The sequence below is a fragment of the Sus scrofa genome, chromosome 6, assembly GCF_054392235.1.
Source record: "Sus scrofa isolate SSC_HxYL_T2T_F1_AM1 chromosome 6, Sscrofa_HxYL_maternal_Yorkshire_Landrace_v2.0, whole genome shotgun sequence".
In the NCBI taxonomy this organism is placed as follows: Eukaryota; Metazoa; Chordata; class Mammalia; order Artiodactyla; family Suidae; genus Sus; species Sus scrofa.
The window spans coordinates 60,796,795-60,817,692 of NC_139388.1; the positions used below are offsets into that span (position 1 = coordinate 60,796,795).

A 20,898-nucleotide genomic window follows, 5' to 3' on the forward strand; every position below is an offset into this window, starting at 1 on the left:
TGCTGAACAACCTTCAACCAAACAGACTGCAAACTATCAAAAAAGACAACCTACTCCAGAAGACAAAGAGGGGGCACATCAAGATGGTAGGAGGGGCGATTACACCATATAAGCAACCCCGCCCCCGCCACCCCCACCGGGGCGGGGGGCAGCCCACAGACTGGAAAGTAACTGTGTAAGAGAATCACCTACGGGAGTGAGCGTTCTGAGCCCAGCGTCAGGTCCTGGGGACCCGGCATTGGGAGGAGCCCCTGGAGCATCTGACACTGAGGGCCACTGGGGCTTGCTCCATGGGACTGGGGCAAACAGAGAACCCATTTTTTTTTTTTTGCTTGTTTTTTTTTTAGGGCTACACCCACAGCACATGGAAGCTCTCTGGCTAGGGGTCAAATCAGAGCTGTAGCTGCCGGCCTCCACCACAACCACAGCAACAACCAGGTCTGAGCCATGTCTACAACCTACACCACAGCTCATGGCAATGCCGGGATCCTTAACCCACTGAGTGAAGCCAGGGATCGAACCCACATCTTCATGGATACTAGCTGGGTTTGTTAACGGCTGAGCCATGACAGGAACACCGGAGACTCCATTCTTGAAAGGTGCACACAGGCTTTCAAGTGCATTGGGTCCCAGGGCCAAGCAGAGGCTCCAGGGGAATCTGGGTTGGACCTGACTGCAGTTCTTGGAGGATCTCCTGGGAAAGCAGAGTGACTGTGGATCACTGTGGGGGAAGGATATTGGAGGCAAAGTTCTCTGGAATAGTCATTCGTGTGTGTTCCTCTAGAGGTGGACATTGTGGAAAAATATGGCCCCACCCATCAGTGCTGAGAAGCCTCAGGCCAAACAACAATCCAGGTGGGATCACAGCCCTTACCCATCAGCAAACAGGATGCCTCAAGATCCCCCAGGCACATAGCAGCCTCTAACCTCAGGAGAGACAGAGCCCCGCAGCCAGAGGATAAGAATCAGCTCTACCTACCAGTGTGCAGGCACAGTCCCTCCCATCAGGAAGCCTACAGCAAGCCCCCAGACCAACTTCAGCCCCAAGGAGGGCAGACACCAGAAGTGAGAGGCTACAGCTCTGCTGTCTGCAAAAAGAAGACCACAGCAAAAATCTATACAAAATGAAAAGGCAGAGACTTATGACTCAGATAAGGGAGTAAGAAAAAAAAAAACCCCGGAAAAACGGCTAAGTGGTCTGGAGATTATCAACCTCCATGAAAAAGACATTAGACTGATCAGAGTGAAGATGATTCAAGACGCTGGAGGGAGTTCCCGTCATGGCGCAGCAGAAACGAATCCAACCAGGAACCAAGAGGTTGCAGGTCCGATTCCTGGCCTCGCTCAGTGGGTTAAGGATCCGGTGTTGCCGTGAGCTGTGGTGTAGGTCATAGCCACGGCTCAGATCTGATGTGGCTGTGGTGCAGGCCGGCAGCTGTAGCTCCAAAAGGACTGGGAACCTCCATCTGCCACAGGTGTGGCCTTAAAAAGCAAAAAAGACATTGGAAATAAACTGGAGGCAAAGATTGATAAATTACAAGAAACCCTGAGCAATGAAATACAAGATTTAAGGATTAAGCATGCAGAGATGCAAAATACAATCAGTGAAATAAAAAAATTTTTAGAATCAACCAATAGCAGAATACAGGAGGCAGAAGAATGAAGAAGCGAGGTGGAGGACCGACTAGTGGAAAGCAATCACTCCCTCAAATCCAGGAAGCACAATGAATAACATACAAAATAAACCCAAGGAGGAACACCCCAAGACACATATTAATCAAACGGACCAAAATTAAAGACAAAGAGAAAATACTGAAAGCAGCTAGGGAAAAGAAACAAATAATATACAAGGGAACCCCGATAACGCTATTAGCAGATTTTTTAGCAGAAACTCTGTAGGTCAGAAGGGAGTGGCAGGATATACTTAAAGCGACGCAAAAAGGAAAAAAGCCTCCAACCAAGACTACTTTTCCAGCAAGGCTCTCATTCAGATGTGAAGGAGAAATCAAAAGCTTTAAAGACAGGCAAAAACTGAGGATTCAGCACCACTAAACCAGCTTTACAACAAATACCAAAGGAACTTCTCTCGGCGGAAAAGAAAAGGCCACAACTAGAAACAAAAATACTACAAATGACAAGGCTCACCAGTAAGGGCATATATACAGTAAAGGTAGGATATCATCCATGCACAAATATGCTACCAAAATCAGAAATTGTGAGAAGAGGAGGGTACAAATGGAGGACACTGGAGGTGCACTTGCAGCTAAGGGACCAACGACTTAAAACAATCTTGTGTGTGTGTGTGTGTGTGTGTATACATATACTCCTATATCAAAACCTCAGGGTAACCGCAAACCAAAAGTCTACAATAGACAGACACACAACTAAGAAAAAGCAACTCAAATACAACACTAAAGATAGTCATTAAACCACAAGAGAAGAAGGGAATAAAAAAGACCAAAAACAAATCCAAAACATTTACTAAAATGGCAATATGAACATCCATATCAATAATTACCTTAAATGTAAATGCACTAAACGCCCCAACCGAAAGACATACACTGGCTGAATGGATACAAAAACAAGACCCATATATATGCTGTCTTCAAGAGACCCACTTATGTCCTAGGAACACATACAAATTGAAAGTGAGAGGATGGAAGAAAATATTCCATGCAAAAAGGAATCAAAAGAAAGCTGGAGTAACAATACTCAGACAAAAGAGACCTTAAAATAAAAAATAAGAGACAGACAAGGACATTACATAATGATCAACTGATCAATGGATCAACCCAAGAAGATATAAAAGGTATAAATACATATGTACCCAATATAGGATCACTTCAATATATAAGGCAACCGCTAACAACCTTAAAAAGAGAAACTGACAAAAATGCAATAACAGCAGGGACTTCAGCACCCCACTTACAGCAATGGACAGATCATCCAGATGGAAAATCAACAAGGAAACACAGGCCCTAAATGATGAATTAGACCAGATGGACTTAATATTTATAGGACATTCCATCCAAAACAGCAGAATGCACATTCTGCTCAATTGCACATGGAACATTCTTTAGGACTGATCACTCTCTGGGCCACAAATCAAGCCTTGGTAAATTTAAGAAAATGGAGATCATATCAAGCATCTTTTCCAACCATGACACTGTATGACTGGAAATCAACAGAAAGAAAAAAAACTGCAAAAAACACAAACATGTGGAAACTAAACAACATGCTACTAATCAATGGATCACTGAAGAAATCAAAGAGGAAAGTAAAAAAATGCCTACAAGCAAACAACAACAAAGACACAACAATCCAAATCCAAAACCTATGGGATGCAGCAAAAGCAGTTCTAAGAGGTAAGTTTATAGCAATACAAGCCTACCTACTAAACAAGAAAAAGCTCAAATAAACAACCTAACTTTACACCTAGAGCAACTAGAGAGAGAACAGACAAGACCTAAAGTTAGCAGAAGGAAAGAAATCTTAAAGATTAAAGCAGAAATCAATGAAATAGAAACCAAGAAAACCACAGAAAAGATCAGTGAAACTAAAAGCTGCTTCTTTGAAAAGATCAACAAAATTGATAAATCCAAATTGATAAAGCCAGTCACATCAAAAAAAAAGGACTCAAATCAATAAAACTAAAAATGAAAACAGAGAAGTTAACAACAGACATCACAGAAATACAAAGGATCGTAAGAGACCACTACAAGCAACTATACGCCAATAAAATGGAAAACCTAGAAGAAATGGACAAATTCTTAGAAAAGTACAACCTTCTAAGACTACACTGAGATGAAATAGAAAAAGATGAATGGACCAATCACAAGTACTGAAGCTGAAACTTAAAAAACTTTGAACAAACAAAAGTCCAGGACCAGATGGCTTCACCAGTGAATTCAATCAAACATTTAGAGAAGGGCTAACACCTATCCTTCTGAAACTTTCAAAAAGTTTCACAGGAAGGAACACTGCCAAACTCATTCTCTGAGGCCACCATCACCCTGATATGATACCAAAACCAGACAAAGATACCACAAAAAAAATTGCAGGCCAACATCACTGATGAAAATTGATGCAAAAATACTCAACAAAATACTAGCAAACCAGGGAGTTCCCGTCGTGGCGCAGTGGTTAACGAATCCGACTAGGAACCACGAGGTTGCAGGTTCAGTCCCTGCCCTTGCTCAGTGGGTTAACGATCCGGCGTTGCCATGAGCTGTGGTGTAGGTTGCAGACGCGGCTCGGATCCCGTGTTGCTGTGGCTCTGGCGTAGGCTGGTGGCTACAGCTCTGATTCGACCCCTAGCCTGTGAACCTCCATATGCCGAGGGAGTGGCCCAAGAAATAGCAAAAAGACAAAAAAAAACCCAAAAAGTAGTAAACCAAATCTAACAATACATTAAAAGGATTGTACATCATGATCACATGGGATTTATCCCAGGGATGCAAGGATTTGTAAATATCTGCAAATCAATCAGTGTGATACACCACATTAACGAACTGAAGAATAAAAACCATAGGATCCTCTCAATAGATGCAGAAATAGCAGCAGAAAACGCCTTTGACAAAATCCAACAGAAAAATTTTGGCAAAGATACAATGCAGAAGGATAACATAAAAAATGTAACAGAGGAGTTCCCACTGTGGCTCAATCAATAAGTTATGAACCTGACTAGCATCCATGAGGATGCAGGTTCAATCCCTGGCCTCGCTCAGTGGATCTGGTGTTGCCACGAGCTGTTGTGTAGGTTGCAGATACTGCTCGGATCCTATGTGTAGGCCAGCAGCTGAAGCTCCAACTCAACCCCTAGCCCAGGAACTTCCATATACTGCAGATGCAGCCCTAAAAAGCAAAAACAAACAACAACAACAAACTGGTGAGTTCTCATCGTGGCTCCGTGGTTAACGAATCCAACTAGTATCTGTGAGGACATGGGTTCAAGAAAAAAACCCTCTTTATGTAGATGTTCAAAAGCTCTTTCACAAGGGTATTAAAATCACTTAGTAATTTAACAAAGGAGGCAAAAATACAATGGAAAAAAGACAGTCCCTTCAAAAAGTGGTGCTAGGAAACTGAACAACTGCATGTAAAAGAATGAAATGACAGCATTCTCTAACACCATACATGTTAACTCAAAATTGATTCAAGACCTTAATATAAACCAGATACTTTAAAATTCTTAGAGGAAAACATAGGCAGAACATTCTTTGACATGAATTACAGCAATATCTATTTGGATCCATCTCCCAGAGTAATGAAAATAAAAACAAAAGGGACCTAACTTAACTTAAAAGCATTAGCACAGGAGTTCCAGTCATGACTCAGCAGTAACAAACCAGTTACTGGTAACTGTTCTAGTAACAACTAGAATCCATGAGGTCGTGGGTTTGATCCCTGGCCTCACTCAGTGGGTTAAGGATCTGGCACTGCTGTGAGCTGTGGTGTAGGCCAGCAGCTGCAGGTCTGAAATGACCCCTAGCCTGGGAACTTCCACATGCCATGAGTGTGGCCATAAAAAGTGTTGGGGGGGGGGGAACACCAAAAACAAAAACCCAAACAAACAAACAAACAAAAAAAAAACGCTTTTGCACAGCAAAGGAAACCATAAACAGAATGCAAAGACAACCCAGGGAATAGGAATATTCGCCAATGAAGCAACCAAAAGGGATTAATCTTCAAAATACACAAATTCACATACAGATTTATTTAAAAAAATGTTCAGAAGAACTGAAAAGACATTTCTGCACATAAGATGTATATACAGTATGTGCTGGAGAGGATATAGAGAGAAAGGAACCCTCCTACACTGCAAATTAGAATGTCAACTGGTGGAATCAATAGGGGAAAAATACAGAGATTCCATAAAAACTTGATATATGATCAAGTGGGATTTATCCCAGGGATGCAAGTATTCTTCAGTTCCTGCAAATCAAAGTGATACATACCACATCAACAAACTGAAAAATGAAAAACATATGAATCATCTCATTAGATGCAGAAAAGGCTTTTGACAAAATTCACCACCCTTTCTGATAAAAAACTCTTCAGAGAGCGGGCATAGAGGGAACCTTCCTCAACATAATAAAAACCATATATGAAAAACCCACAGCTAACATCATTCTCAATGAGGAAAACTAGAAAACATTTTCACAAAGATCAGCAACAAGACAAGGATGTCCACTTTCACTGCTATTATCCAACTTTCGGAAGTCCTACCCATGGCAGTCAGAGAAGAAAAAGAAATAAAGGAAAGCCTAACTAGAAAAGAAGTAAAACTATCACTGTCTGCACCTGACATGACACCATACCTAGAAAATCATGAAGACAGCACCAGAAAACTGTTAGAATTCATCAGTAAACTTGCAAAGTCACAGGCTACAAAATTAATACATAGACATCAACTGCATCTCTATATACTAACAATGAAAGATCAGAAGGAAAAAAATCAAAGAAACCATCCCATTTACTATCGCATCAAAAACAATAAAATACCTAGAGACAAACGACCTATACTCTGAAAACTCTAAGATGCTGATGAAAGAAATCAAAGACGACACAAATAAATGGAAAGATATACCATGCTCTTGGATTGGAAGATAAATATTGTCAAAATAACTATACTACCCAAGGCAATCTACAGATTCAATGCAATCCCTATCAAATTACCAAGGATATTCTTCACAGAACTAGAACAGACTATTTTAAGATTTCTATAGGGAGTTCCCATCATGGTGCAGTGGAAATGAAAACGACTAGGAACCATGAGTGGGTTCCATCCCTGGCCTCACTCAGCAGGTCAAGGATCTGGCATTGCAGTGAGCTGTGGTGTAGGTCACAGACACAGCTCGGATCTGGCGTTGCTGTGGCTCTGGCATAGGCTGGAGGCTATAGCTCCGATTAGACCCCTAGCCTGGGAACCTCCATATGTCACATGCGGCCCTGAAAAGAGAAAAAGACTAAATAAATAAATAAATAAATAAAATTTCTATAGAAACACAAAAGACTCCGAATAGTCAAGGAAATATTGAAAAAGAAAACAAAATTGAAAGAATCACGCTTCCTGACTTCAGATAATACTAAAAGGCTACAATTATCAAAAGAATATGGCGCCAGCACAAAAACAGAAACACTTATCAATGGAAAAGGATACAAAGCCCAGAAATAAACCCAGGTACCTGTGGTCAACTAATCTATGACAAAGGAGGCAAAAATATACACTGGAAGAAAGTAGTCTCATCAATAAATGGTGCTGGAAAAACTGGAAAGCTACATCTCAAAGAATGAAAACACGAATACCATATACAAAAATGAACTCAAAATAGTTTAAAGACTTAAATATAAGGTTAGATACTATAAAACTCCTAGAGAAAAACATAGGCAGAACATTCTTAGACATAAATCACAGCAACATCTTGTTTGACCCACCTCCTAGAATAGTGACAATAAAGATACAAATAAACCAATGGGACCTAAGTAAACTCAAAAGCTTTTGCACAGCAAAAGAAACCGTTAAGGGAAAAGACAACCCATAGAATGGGAGAAAATCTGCAAACGATGCAGTAGATGAGGGCTTTACGTCCAAAATATTCAAACTCAGAGAACTCAACAACAAAAAACCAAACAACCCAACTGAAAAATTGGCAGAAGACCGAAAGAGACATTTCTCCAAAGAAGACACGTGGATGGCCAGCAGGCACACAAACAAAAGGCTTAACATCACTGATTGCTGGAGTTCCCGACGTGGCGCAGTGGTTAACGAATCTGACTAGGAACCATGAGGTTGCGGGTTCGGTCCCTGCCCTTGCTCAGTGGGTTAACGATCCGGCGTTGCCGTGAGCTGTGGTGTAGGTTGCAGACGCGGCTCGGATCCTGCGTTGCTGTGGCTCTGGCATGGGCCACTGGCTACAGCTCTGATTCGACCCCTAGCCTGGGAACCTCCATATGCTGTGGGTGTGGCCCAAAGAAATAGCAAAAAAAAAAAAAAAGACAAAAAAAACAAAACAAAACAAAAAAAATCACTGATTGCTGGAGAAATGCAAATCAAAACTGCAGTGAGGTACACCCACCTCACACCAGTCAGAATGGTCATCGTTAGCAAGCCAATAAATAACAAGTGCTGGAGGGGGTGTGGAGAAAGGGCACCCCCTTCGCTGCTGGTGAGAATGTAAATTGCTACAACCACTGTGGAAAACAGTATGGAGGTCCCTCAGAAAACTAAACACAGAACAACCATACGATGCAGCAATCCCACGCCTGGGCATATATCCAGACAAAACTTTCACTGAAAAAGATAAATGCACACCTCTGTTCATCGCAGCACTATTCACAACAGCCAAGACATGGAAACAACCTAAATGTCCACTGGCAGATGAATGGATTAAGAAGATGTGGTACGCATGAGATACCACCTCACACTAGTCAGAATGGCCATCATTAATAAGTCCACAAATAACAAGTGCTGGAGGGGGTGTGGAGAAAAGGGAACCCTCCTGCACTGCTGGTGGGAATGTAAACTGGTACAGCCACTATGGAGAACAGTTTGGAGATACCTTAGAAATCTATACATAGAACTTCCATATGACCCCGCAATCCCACTCTTGGGCATATATCCGGACAAAACTCTACTTAAAAGAGACACATGCACCCTCGTGTTCATTGCAGCACTATTCACAATAGCCAGGACATGGAAACAACCCAAATGTCCATCAACGGATGATTGGATTCAGAAGATGTGGTATATAGACACAATGGAATACTACTCAGCCATAAAAAAGAATGACACAATGCCATTTGCAGCAAAATGGATGGAGCTAGAGAATCTCATCCTGCGTGAAATGAGCCAGAAAGACAAAGACAAATACCATATGATATCACTTATAACTGGAATCTAATATCCAGCACAAATGAACATCTCCTCAGGAAAGAAAATCATGGACTTGGAAAACAGACTTGTGGATGCGTGATGGGAGAGGGAGGGAGTGGGAGGGATCGGGAGCTTGGGGTTATCAGACACAACTTAGAATAGATTTACAAGGAGATCCTGCTGAGTAGCATTGAGAACTATGTCTAGATACTCATATTGCAACAGAACAAAGGGTGGGGGGAAAAATGTATACATGTAAGGATAACTTGATCCCCTTGCTGTACAGTGGGGAAAAGAAATTATTAAAAAATAAATAAATAAAAAAGATGTGGTACATATACACCATGAAATACTCCTCAGACTCAAAAAAGATAAATTAATGTCATTTGCAGCAACATGGATGGAACTAAAGATTCTTCTACTAAGTGAAATAATCCAGAAAGAAAGACAAATATCACATGGTATCATTTATTTGTGGAATCTAAATTATGGCACAGATGATTTTATCTACAAAACAGAAACAGATCACAGCCAAGGAGAGTAGACTTGTGATTCTCAGGGCGGGGGGGTAGGGGGCACGGGGGAGATGGACAGGTACCTAAGGGTGTTTGCGTGCAAACTGTTACATTTGGAATGGATGGACAACAGGGCCCTACTGTATGGCACAGGAAACTGTGTGTGATTGGGCCACTTTGCTGTAAAAGAGAAACTAAAGATAGTTGTAAATTAACTTTAATTAAAAAAGTAAAACTAAATGTATAAATTACCATATGTTCCAGCCATCCCAGTCATAAGCAGATAGAGAAAAAGCATTATTGGAAAAGATACATGCACCCCAATGTTCACTGCAGCACGATTTCAAGACATGGAAGCAACCTAAACGTCCAATCACAGAGGAATGGATAAGAAAGATAGGCAATGGAATATTACTCAGCCATAAAAAAGAACAAAATAATGCCATTTGCAATACTAAGTAAGTCAGAGAAAGACAAATACATGAGATCACTAATATGTGGAATGTAATAAAAAATGAAACAAAGGAATTATTCATAAAACAGAAAAAGACTCAAAGATTTAAAAACCAAACTTATGAGTACCAAAAGGGAAAGGTTGGGGGGAGGGATAAATTAGGATGTTGAGTTAACATACACACAGTGTTATGTATAACTGATCCACTTTGCTGTACCCCTGAAACTAACACAACATTGTAAGTCAACTATACTCCGATAAAATGAAAAAAACAAAGAGGAATAAGACCATTTAATAGGGCAAAGTGTCTGTGGTACAAACCATTATCTTACACTACAGAAAAAAAATAACTAAAAATGGCTCAAAGACCTAAACCTAAGCCCCAAATGTATAAAACGCCTAGAACTAAACATTCAAGGAAAGTTTCTTGACCCTGGGTTCACCAAAGACTTATCAGGAATAATACCAAAATCACAGGCCACGAATTAAAAACATGAATTGGACTATATGTAAATCATAAATGATTCTGCATGAAAACACAATTACTGTGAAAAGACAATTAACAGAAAATCTTTGCAAATCACATATCTGATAACAGGTGAGTATGAAGAACCTATATAGAAGTCAAAGGAGTTCCCCACATGGCTCAGCAGTAATGGACCTGACTAGTATCCATGAGGATGTTAGTTGAATACCTGGCCTTGCTCAGGGGGTTAAGGATCCAGCGTTGCTGTGAGCTGCGGTGTAGGTCGCAGACACAGCTCAGATCTGGCGTTGCTGTGGCTCTGGTGTAGGCTGGCAGCTACAGCTCCAATTAGACCCCTAGCCTGGGAACCTCCATGTACCGTGAGTGCAGCCCTGGAAAAAGACAAAAGACAAACAAAAAACACCATCTTCAAAATCACAAATATAAAACAAAACCAAGAATAACATGGAAATGTGAGCCTGATGATAAAAATAAGTCATTAATAATGCACAAAAATGTTACCTAATGAGGGAGTTCCCATTGCGTCACAGTGAAAACGACTCCGACTAGGAACCATGAGGTGGCAGGTTTGATTCCTAGCATCACTCGGTGGGTTAAAGATCCAGCATTGCCGTGAGCTGTGGTGTAGGTGGCAGATGCGGCTCGGATCCTGTGTTGCTGTGGCTGTGGTGTGGGCCACCAGCTGTAGCTCTGAATAGACCTCTAGCCTGGGTGTGGCCCTAAAAAAAAAAAAGAGATGCACATACTGAAAGTAACACTCTCTGAAACAAATTATGCTTCCGCACTGAATGTATCACTCAACTGCAGAAGCTCTCTCGTCAAGGTGCTTCAGATCAGGTGTTCAGGGAGAGCGAACAGTGGCAAACAGGCCACGAAAAATGTGGCATCAGCAATGGTTTAGATGACAGCCTCGCAGATCTAAGGACGCCCACCTGGACAAAGTTGCCCTGGATAAACCCCGATACCACTTAGAGAGGAAAAACTGTAGTCTTCGGTGCATGTGAACACCACGCGGCCACTGTGCCCTGGAGACAGGATACGGGACAGTCCTCGAAGCCAGAAACGAACCTGCCAAGACTTCCCGGGCTCTTGCGACACTTTCTACCTCACATCCCAGAACATGCTCAACACTCCACTGAGCAGCTGCAAGCGGTGACTTTCTAAGAAGCAGGACAATACTATGACGTATGCAGGAACGTGGTCTCCCTCCAGCATTTTCTGTTACCCGGGACGCCCACTCCACGGAGTCCGTCACAGGTCACCCACTCAACATGGGTCCATTTTCACAGCACAGAAACTGGGTAAAACTTCCTGTGAACCTAGAACGTCACATCCAAGCAATGCAAGAGGTAAAATCAGACAAACCAAGGAGAATGTCAAATTAGGAAGAGAATCGTGCCCAGAGTAGGGATAGCAGTTCCAGAGCCACAAACAGTACAACTTAGAGGAGGAACAGATATTAAACCATCTTGAGATGGGACCATGTGCTTCACGGCCAGAGAGATGCCAAGCTGAGCCTGAAAGAGTCACATATGTTCCACTTGCAGGATTTCAGCTCAAAAAGAGGTCTCACTGTCCACTGTCCCTACAGTTTTCCTACGAAACCATCACAGAAGAGCCTGTCCGCCTGCCCGTCCCACACACCCCTGAACAGAAGGAACAGCTGAGGGACCTCAACCAGCAGAGGCCCGGAGGCAGCGAAGGCAGGGGGTGTGGTGCCACGGGAAAGAGGGCACAACCAGTGTACTCTCATCTTCTGAGGACGCCTTCCAAGCACAGCAACTGGGATCAAAGCAGGACAGGCTCAGGGGCTGGACTTCAGATCTGATCTACAGGGACTGACAACTGAGCATCCAGTGGGATCCAGGGCAGAGGGGGAGACAAGGGGGCAAGAGACCCTGATAATACCGCCCACCTCATCCTCCTCAAAATCTGGGAACAAAGAGTTCACAGGAGCCAAAGGGCAGAGTTGAGGATCCTGAGAGACTTTGCCTTTGTCTCTGTGGGAGCTGCAGCCACACTGGAGGGTCAGAGAATGCATTTTACACGTGGAAGGACAGAGCACCAAGTCGGGGACAAGAAACCTCTCCTTTGAAGAGTTTCCAATAAATAAACTGCTGGGTGTTCCTGTCATGGCGCAGCGGAAAGGAATCCAACTAGGAACCATGAGGTTGCAGGTTCAATCCGTGGCCTCGCTCAGTGGATTAAGGATCTGGCATTGCCGTGAGCTGTGATGTAGGTTGCAAACACAGTTCGGATCTGATGTTGCTGTGGCTGTGGTGTAGCCTGGTAGCTGTTTGACCAGTTAGACCCCTAACCTGGGAACCTCCATATGCTATGAGTGTGGCCCTAAAATAAAATAAAAAATAAATAAAATAAACTTCTGTTTTCCAAAGAACTCTCACTGTGAGAAGAGTTTCCCAAACACCATTAGTGTTGAGGTCTCCTCTCCACCCTTCTGAGATCCCAGCTGTGTTCACATTTTCACTGACTCCCATATATTTTGGTGTTTTTTTTTTTTTTTTTTTTGCTATTTTCACATATACTACCACTAGCTAGGGCTCTTTCTCTTGCTTCAACATGGAAATAATAGATCATAAGCAAAAACTCCTGATTATCAGAACAAAAAAATGTACAGAGCTCTGGTTTTCCTAAAAACGGGTCTTTTTCAGCTAAGGAGCGAGGACATTCCATGTATGTCTGGAAAAACATGTCACAATTTCATCTCCTGCCTCCTTCCAGATGCAGAGGGAACGCTGTCATCTGCAGATATCTAGTGTTTTTCCTGGAAATACTGAGTCAAAAGCCAAAAGGTAGAAAACAGGAAAATTAGGTATTTTTAAAAAATTTGCCATTGACGGATCCTGCGTTGCTGTGGCTCTGGCGTAGGCCTGTGGCTACAGCTCCAATTCGACCCCTAGCCTGGGAACGTCCATATGCCACGGGAGCGGCCCAAGAAATAGCAAAAAAAAGACAAAAAACAAACAAAAAAAATTTGCCATTGAGCTTTATACAGAGTAAGCTCTGAAACAACCCCTGATAGAACAAAAAGTGGGCAGATCATCAGAAGATTCGGTTTAGACTTGGGATACTGCATCACTGCTGAGTCAACAACAGGGTTCTCAGGTCAAAGAAACAGGGTCTCCCAAGAGGTGCACAGGAGAAAAATACCCAAGGGCAGATGCCAGCCCTTGAGGGAAGCGATGCTCCCCCAGGGAGAGCAGGTTCCCGTAGGTCTCCAGCATCACGTCCCTGTACAAGGCCCTCTGGGCAGGGTCCAGGCAGGCCCACTCCTCCTGGGAGAACTCGATGGCAACGTCCCCCAAGGTTAACAGTGCCTGAAATGAACATACATTTCACCAAGGGGGCATGAGGAGAGGTTTTTGGGGTTTTTTTTTTTGTCTTTTCTAGGGCCATACCCGAGGCATATGGAGGTTCCCAGGCTAGGGGTTGTATCGAAGATACAGGTGCCAGTCTATGCCGCAGCCACAGCAACACCAGATCCAAGCCGCGTCAGCAACCTACACCACAGCTCACGACAACTCGGATCCTTAACTCACTGAGCAGGGCCAGGGATCGAACCCACAACCTCATTGTTCCTAGTCAGATTTGTTAACCACTGAACCACGACGGGAACTCTGAGGAGAGTTATTTTCATGCAAAAGGAAAAGAGGGGTAAGGGGTAAGAATTGATTTGGTTGAAGTATGGGTTCTTACAGGGCCACGCAGAGGTATTTGGAGAAAAGTATGTGCCTCCACTTTTTTTTTTCCTCTCTTTTGCCAACCCCAGGGCATATGGAGTTCCTGGGCCAGGGATTAGACCGGAGCTGCAGCTGTGACCTACGCAGCACCTGCACCAACGCTAGATCCTTTAACCCACCATGCCTGGCTGGGGAGCCAACCTACGTCCTGGCGCTACAGAGACACCACCAATCCCGGTGTGCCCCAGTGGGAACTCCAGTGTCTCTGTTTTCACTTATCTTTTTTCAAAAGACATTATGATATTTCCCCAAACAATATGGATTTTTCATCTTTGTTGTTAAGTCCTAAAACACATACAAAGAAATCTCAACACCAGGCTGCCTATGAGAAGTGTCAGATGTCATATTCCACACCCTTAGTATCTAGAGAAGTTACCCTGTGAGTAACGTCTTCAGAGATGACAGAGTCCGCCCTGAATGCCTTCCCTCGGAATTACGGTGGAGGGAAGGGGGCCAGGGCTCCTGCTTTTCGCCACTGTGCTATGTGCCTGAGCAGAGACCAAAGCGGAAGTAATGGGAGGAAAAACAGGCAGAAAGAACAAGACACACAGGCAGCCTGTGTCAGAGACTTCCGACTGTTAACACCCCAACATTTAAGGACACGGAAAAGCTAAACGTCGAAAGACTGAAAAAGCTATTTCATCCAAAAAGAGAGCAGGGGTGACTGCACGATATGAGACAAAATAAAGAAAAATCCTGACATGAGACGAGAAACACTGCAATAAAAGGGTTAATTTATCAAAAAGATCTAACTAACAGACAGACAGCAGCACAGGGATAGTATGAAACTTCAATGCCCCAGCTGTACTTCTGGCTGGACTCAAAAAGAAAATAAAACCAACCAAACAAACAAACAAAACCCCAGAGTGTACAGATCACTCCAACCAGCAACAGCAGAAAAGACATGTGTCTCAAGCACATGACCACATTAGGCCCCAAACCAAATCTTAACAATTTTAGGGGTTGCTGTCATAAAAAGTATCTTAACAAACCACAATGAAATAAACAGAAGAAAAATATAAAAATTCCCCAAATGTGCAAATTAACTCCTTCTTTTCTTTTTTTTTTTTTTTTTGTCTTTTTAGGGCTTGGTTACCAGGCTAAGGATTGAAGTGGAGCTGCAGCCTCTGGCCTATACCACAAGCACGCCAATGCCAGATTCGAACTGCATCTAAAACCTTCATCACAGCTCACGGCAAACCTGGATCCTTCACCCACTGAAGGAGGCCAAGGATCGAACCCACATCCTCATGGAAACTCGTCAGGTTCATTACCAATGAGCCACAACGGAAACTCCCTAAGTCATTCTCAAACCACCAATGGGATTAAGCAGAAATCGCAAGGGAATTTTTACATACATGGATGAAAAGGAAAAGTCAGCATACCAAAACACATAGTGAAGGCTGTACTGAAAGGAAAGTCTACACTGCTGAATACTTACTAAAAAAAAGAAAAGATCTCCAAGCAGGAGTCCATCTGTATACCTCTAGGAAGCAGAACAATCTCAATACAAATTGAACAGAAGGAAAAAGGTGAACAAGAAAGATTAGACCAGAGAGAAACAAAATAGCAAGTTGAAAAATATACCAGTCAACAAACTGAGAGTTGTTTTTTTTCAAAAAAAAAAAAAGAAAGAAAGAAAAAGAAAAAAAAAAAAAAAAAAGAGGGAAATTCCTAGCAACCTTAAGGGAAAAAGAAAGAAAATTCAAAAATCTCAAAACATGGAGTTCCCATCGTGGTACAGTGGTTAACGAATCCGACTAGGAGCCATGAGGTTGCAAGTTAGATTCCTGGCCTCACTTCAGTGGGTTAAGGATCTGACGTTGCCCTGAGCTGTGGTGTAGGTTGCAGATGCGGCCTGGATCCTGCGTTGCTGTGACTCTGGTGTAGGCAGGTGGCTACAGCTCCAATTAGACTCCTAGCCTGGGAACCTCCACATGCCGTGGGAGCGGCCCTAGAAAAAGGCAAAAACACAGAAAACAAACAAAAAAATCTCAAAACAGATATGCAAGAGAAGGGATTGTAATGAAGTATAAGAAATTTTTTAAAGGTTGACAAAAGTAGTATTATGAACAATAATGCCTACAAATTACATAATCTAGAATATACAGGCAAATTCTTGGAAACATATAACCTACAAAATGTTAATCAATATGAAAAAAAATTTCAACTGAATCACAACTTCCATTCAAGAAGTAATCAAAAACCTCAAACATGAAAAAACCAAGGACCCAATGCTACCAAACATTTTCAGAAGAGTCACCTATAATCCTGCTTAAAAAGGTACAGGGTTGAAGAAGGGACACTGGCAAACCCGTTGTAGGGAGCTGGCGTGATTCCGAAACCAAATCCAGAAAAAGACACAAGGAAGTAAAACTAGAAACCAATGCCCCAGATGAGTACTTTCAATTGCCCTAGAAAAGGTCAGAACAAATTTCCCCTAACTGGTCTGATTTCCAGATTGTACTAAGTACTGCACACTTAACACTTGACTTCCATGTGCAGCATCTTTATCCTGGTTGACGGAGAGGAGACAGTGCATCCAGATGGGGCCCTAAACAATCCCTGCTGCCATTGTCTCCAGTCCACAGGTGAAGTGAAGCCCTGCCCAGGATGATGCCCAGTGGGGCCTCTTAAGCTCCAGGTCACTGGGTCATGAGGACATAGAGTCCAAGTGGAGGTGACAGGCCCTGAGGGATGACCTCAGTTAAGTGTGAATGTACAGGCGTCAGGCAGGATACTTCAGAGTCAGTCAAGGTTAATGAGGCCAAAGAAGGGCATCTCAGGAAGGACAGACGGAGAATCAACTGAGACTATGACTTTACCTGAGAAACAGCCATTCCCGACTCCTTGTCTTTCCTCTTCCTTCTCTTTCAGGCTTTTCCCTCAGACAACATGAGTCTTTAGAGGTCCATCTTGAAAGTTAAAAATATGCTGTTAAATGCTTAGGATCTACACACCTTCTTCCTGTGCCACAACCACACACACAGGGGAGAGGTCACCATGTGGAAGAGACAGGCCTCTGCTGCCCATGGTCCCAGGAGGGACTCAGGACAGGAAACTCCCATAAAGACCCACAAAGGAGTTTTCCCAGACTTTTCTTCAGATCGCAGTATTCTTCTGGTGAGGCCCTAACCCACACCGCAGCCGTGGGCACCTCAGCTGGACCCCACAACGCCCTGCAGGTCACAGACCAGCCCTACTCCATCCCAGTGCAGAGCTGAACCCCTGCCCCCTCAGCCCAGATCCCAGCCTCAGGGTTGGGAGGACGCAGAGCCTTGCTGCTCAAGGATGGATCCAGATTGGAATCACCTGGGGCACCTCTACTATTATTGAGCTTGGGCCTCTCATCAACTAGCTGATGAGGAATCTCTGGTCAGAAGTTCCAGAACAAGTGCATGAAAACTGCCTCATCAATCTAACGTGAAATCTGGATTGACCACCACACAGGAGGAGGCAAGCCAAGCAAACCTCTCAATTTCTACCCCCCACCCCCACCCCCAGCTTTACTGAGGTCAAATTAACAAAAACAGGAGTTCCCATCGTGGCTCAGTGGAAACGACCCTGACTAGCAACCACAAGGACACAAATTTGATCCCTGACCTCAGCTGGTTAAGGATCCAGTGTTGCCATGAGCTGCGGTGTAGGTCGCAGACGCGGCTTGGATTCTGCGTTGCTGTGGCTGTGGTGTAGGCGAACTTTCCATAGTTCCATGTGCGGCCCTAAAAAGACAAAAAATTAAAAAAAAAAAAAAAAAGAGGTACCACATAGGGGAGAGTCATTTCTTCATCCACTTTCCTGTCCCCTGTCCTGTACCCCATGTCAGGAAAAGGGAAGAGGGTGACCCAATTCTGAGTCAAGTCACTAAATAGACTGAACAGTGTTTGCAAACAGAAGTTATCTTCTCATACAAGTAATTCCAAAAAGCCTTACAGACAGAGTTTTGCAAACCTCACTCTCCTCTGTAAATTTTAAACACATTATAAATGTATTAGATGCTAAGGACACAAATCAATATTATCACCACTTAATCATCTGGAACCAAACCACCCACCACTCACTTGGACCCAGGTTCCCCCTCTTCCTGCTCTACTACCTTCTTCCACTTCGTTTTGTTAATTGGTCTCCTAGTTCATCTGCCTCTGTGTTCCTGTCTCCTCTCCTGCTGTTCCCACCCTTCTTCCCTCACACCTGTCCTGCCTCACTCTGCAACTAGTTCCCCCTCTTGATGCTTCCTCTCCAACCATCCTGATTATCCTCTCTGTATGTCTGTCTCTTGCCCCATCTCTGCTCCTGCTCTACTCTGACACCGCTTCTATCCCTGTTACACTCCCTCCCTTCCCACTCTGCCCCCGCCACCATGACCACGCTTTCTTCCTCTGCTCTTCTTGACACCCTAAGGCCTCTTTCTCTGCCAGCACCTCAATGCTGAAGGCCATGGTTCCACCTTCTGTCCTCTCCTAGACTGTCTCTTTGAACTGCCTCAACTCTCCCACCAATGATCCAGGGCCCTCTCCATATGTTGTTCTCCCATCCCTACAGTTCTGGCTTTTTTCTTTTTTTTTTTTTTTTTGTCTTTTCTAGGGCCGCACCCGTGGCGTATGGAGGTTCCCAGGCTAGGGGTCAAATCGGAGCTGTAGCCATCAGCCCACACCACAGCCACAGCCACGTCAGATCCGAGCCGTGTCTGCGACCTACACCACAGATCACGGTGATGCAGTTCTGGCTGTTTTGATTTACTTATCTTACTCACCTGCTACTTTCAAGGTTTAATCTCTTTCATTTTACTGTCTCTCTGCAAGTCCCTCAGCCAACTTCTATATTCCCATCGGTTCTCCCTCATTTCTTTCCCCTCAGTTTTTCTCTTTCCCTCTCAGCTGCTCTGGCTCTGCTCCACCTGCTACTCTACGCCCACATATTTACTGGGCTAGCGACTGAATAACATGCTCGCTGTCGGAAAAGAACATTTTCCAGGGAGGTGGAATGTGGGGCTGAAAAACACTAGGTGTCACACGGGGCCCAGGTCACCTCCCCCAGTACAGGGTCAAGGGAAGGGCTGACGACCCAGGGGAGGCCTGCGTGGAAGGACCGGCCTGAGGAGCCACGAGGACAGAAGGCCTGGAGGGAGGGTGTCTCAGTAGAGGACGGGCTCCCGAATCCCAGGACCAGGGCGAGGACGCGGCCCCTCCCGGAGCGGGGGGCGAGGTGGGGGCGCGGGTCCTCCTGGCGGAAGAGGACGTTACATGGGGGGGACAAGACAACAGGTTTTAAGCAGGAAAATGTCGCAAAAGGCAGTCTCTACGTAGACCGAAGGTAAAAAAGCCGAGGACAAGGACTGGCCTCAGAGCAACTTCAAAGCAAATGGAAAAGGATCTCCGGCCTGTAACGGCGAAGTCAGGATTTACTGGGGGCCCAGTGCCCGCGAGGGGAGTGGGGAGAATGGTAGGGCCTACACCTTGAAGACGGGTTGGGAGACGGGGTACCAAGCATCGCAGACTGACATCAGAAGGAAGAAACTCAGGCTCCGCACGGTGACCTCGGCTCCGCGCTCTCCGCTTCCGGGTTAGGAATGGACTCCGGAAGGCAGAACGGCGGCTTCCGGGGGCGGGGCCTGGACGGAGCGCTACCGGCGGGGGCGGGGCTTGGGGCCGCCCAGCTCGGCGCCCTCTGGACTGGAAGGAGGGGCGGGGAGCAGGGAGGAGCTGGTGCTTCCTTTAAAACTGTTATGGCAAACGTTTATGGCTGTGTGCGCCAGTTAGGTCAGAAGCCCAGATGTTTCCTCTTAAGATGAAAAGGGTTTAAGTGAAAAGTTATTTTTGCCAGCAGGTTGTTCTCATGTCCTGCTAATGAAGCTTAAGCAGTTCAGGGTGGAAGCCTGGGTCTCATGGAGGGGAGAGGGAAAGGTTGATGGGGTCCTTTGGTTAATAACCCAGGAACATTTTGGAGTTCCCGTCGTGGCTCAGTGGTTAACGAATCCGACTAGGAACCATGAGATCGAGGGTTCGATCCCTGGCCTGGCTCAGCCGGTTAAGGATCCGGCGTTGCCATGGGCTGTGGTGTAGGTCGCAGATGTGGCTCATATCTGGCGTTGCTGTGGCTCTGGCTTAGGCCAGAGGCTACAGCTCCGGTTAGACCCCCTGGCCTGGGAACCTCCCATATGCCATGTGTGGCCCTGGAAAAAGACGAAAAGACCAAAAAAAAAAAAAAAAAAAAAAATCCAGGAATACTTCCTAAATCGGAATTGATCTAAGCAGCTTTATGAAATAAGAACAGGACTAGTCTCTGTATTACAAATACAAAACTCTTCCTGGCTGGAATGGCCTGTTTCCTCCTTGAACAGTACCTGGGAGTCTGAAATGGGAAAACCAAGGCAGTGATCATTTAGGTCACTAACCATTCTCTTAAAAAGAGAAATAATTTCTCTTATTGTTACAAATTGTATTATTCCTTCTTTTGTCCAACATGTTTAATTATTTGCCTTTTAAAACTTTTGGAGTTCCCTCCATGGCACAGCAGAAACAAATCCAACTAGGACCTATGAGGTTGCGGATTCAACCCCTGGCCTCGCTCAGTGGGTTAAGGACCTGCTGTTGCCCTGAGCTGTGTTGTAGGTCAAACACGTGGCTTGGATCCTGTGTTGCTGTGGCTGTGGTGCAAGCCAGCAGCTGTAGCAACAATTCGACCCCTAGCCTGGGAACCTCCATATGCCAGGGGTGTGGCCCTAAAAAGACAAAATTTTTTTTAATAAAATAAAAATAAAAACCAATTCTTTACACAGTGACATAAAAGTTGTACATAATGGAGTT

General features: G+C 44.3%; 1 long non-coding RNA gene across 3 annotated transcripts in view; it reads right to left on the reverse strand.

Annotated features, from left to right (window-relative positions):
• The window catches only part of LOC106507707 (uncharacterized), a 54,367-nt gene extending 34,704 nt beyond the window's left edge, over positions 1-19,663 (reverse strand). For 2 of the 3 annotated variants that reach the window (XR_014806612.1, XR_014806615.1), the window contains exons 1-4: positions 19,594-19,663; positions 17,696-17,814; positions 16,918-17,007; positions 10,833-11,050 (exon numbers count right to left, since the gene is read on the reverse strand). This is a non-coding gene — a long non-coding RNA (uncharacterized LOC106507707). Of the gene's footprint in view, positions 1-10,832; positions 11,051-16,917; positions 17,008-17,695; positions 17,815-19,575 lie in introns of all 3 variants that reach the window. The other variant, XR_014806614.1, reaches the window with a different exon arrangement.
• Between the last annotated feature and the right edge of the window lie 1,235 nt (positions 19,664-20,898).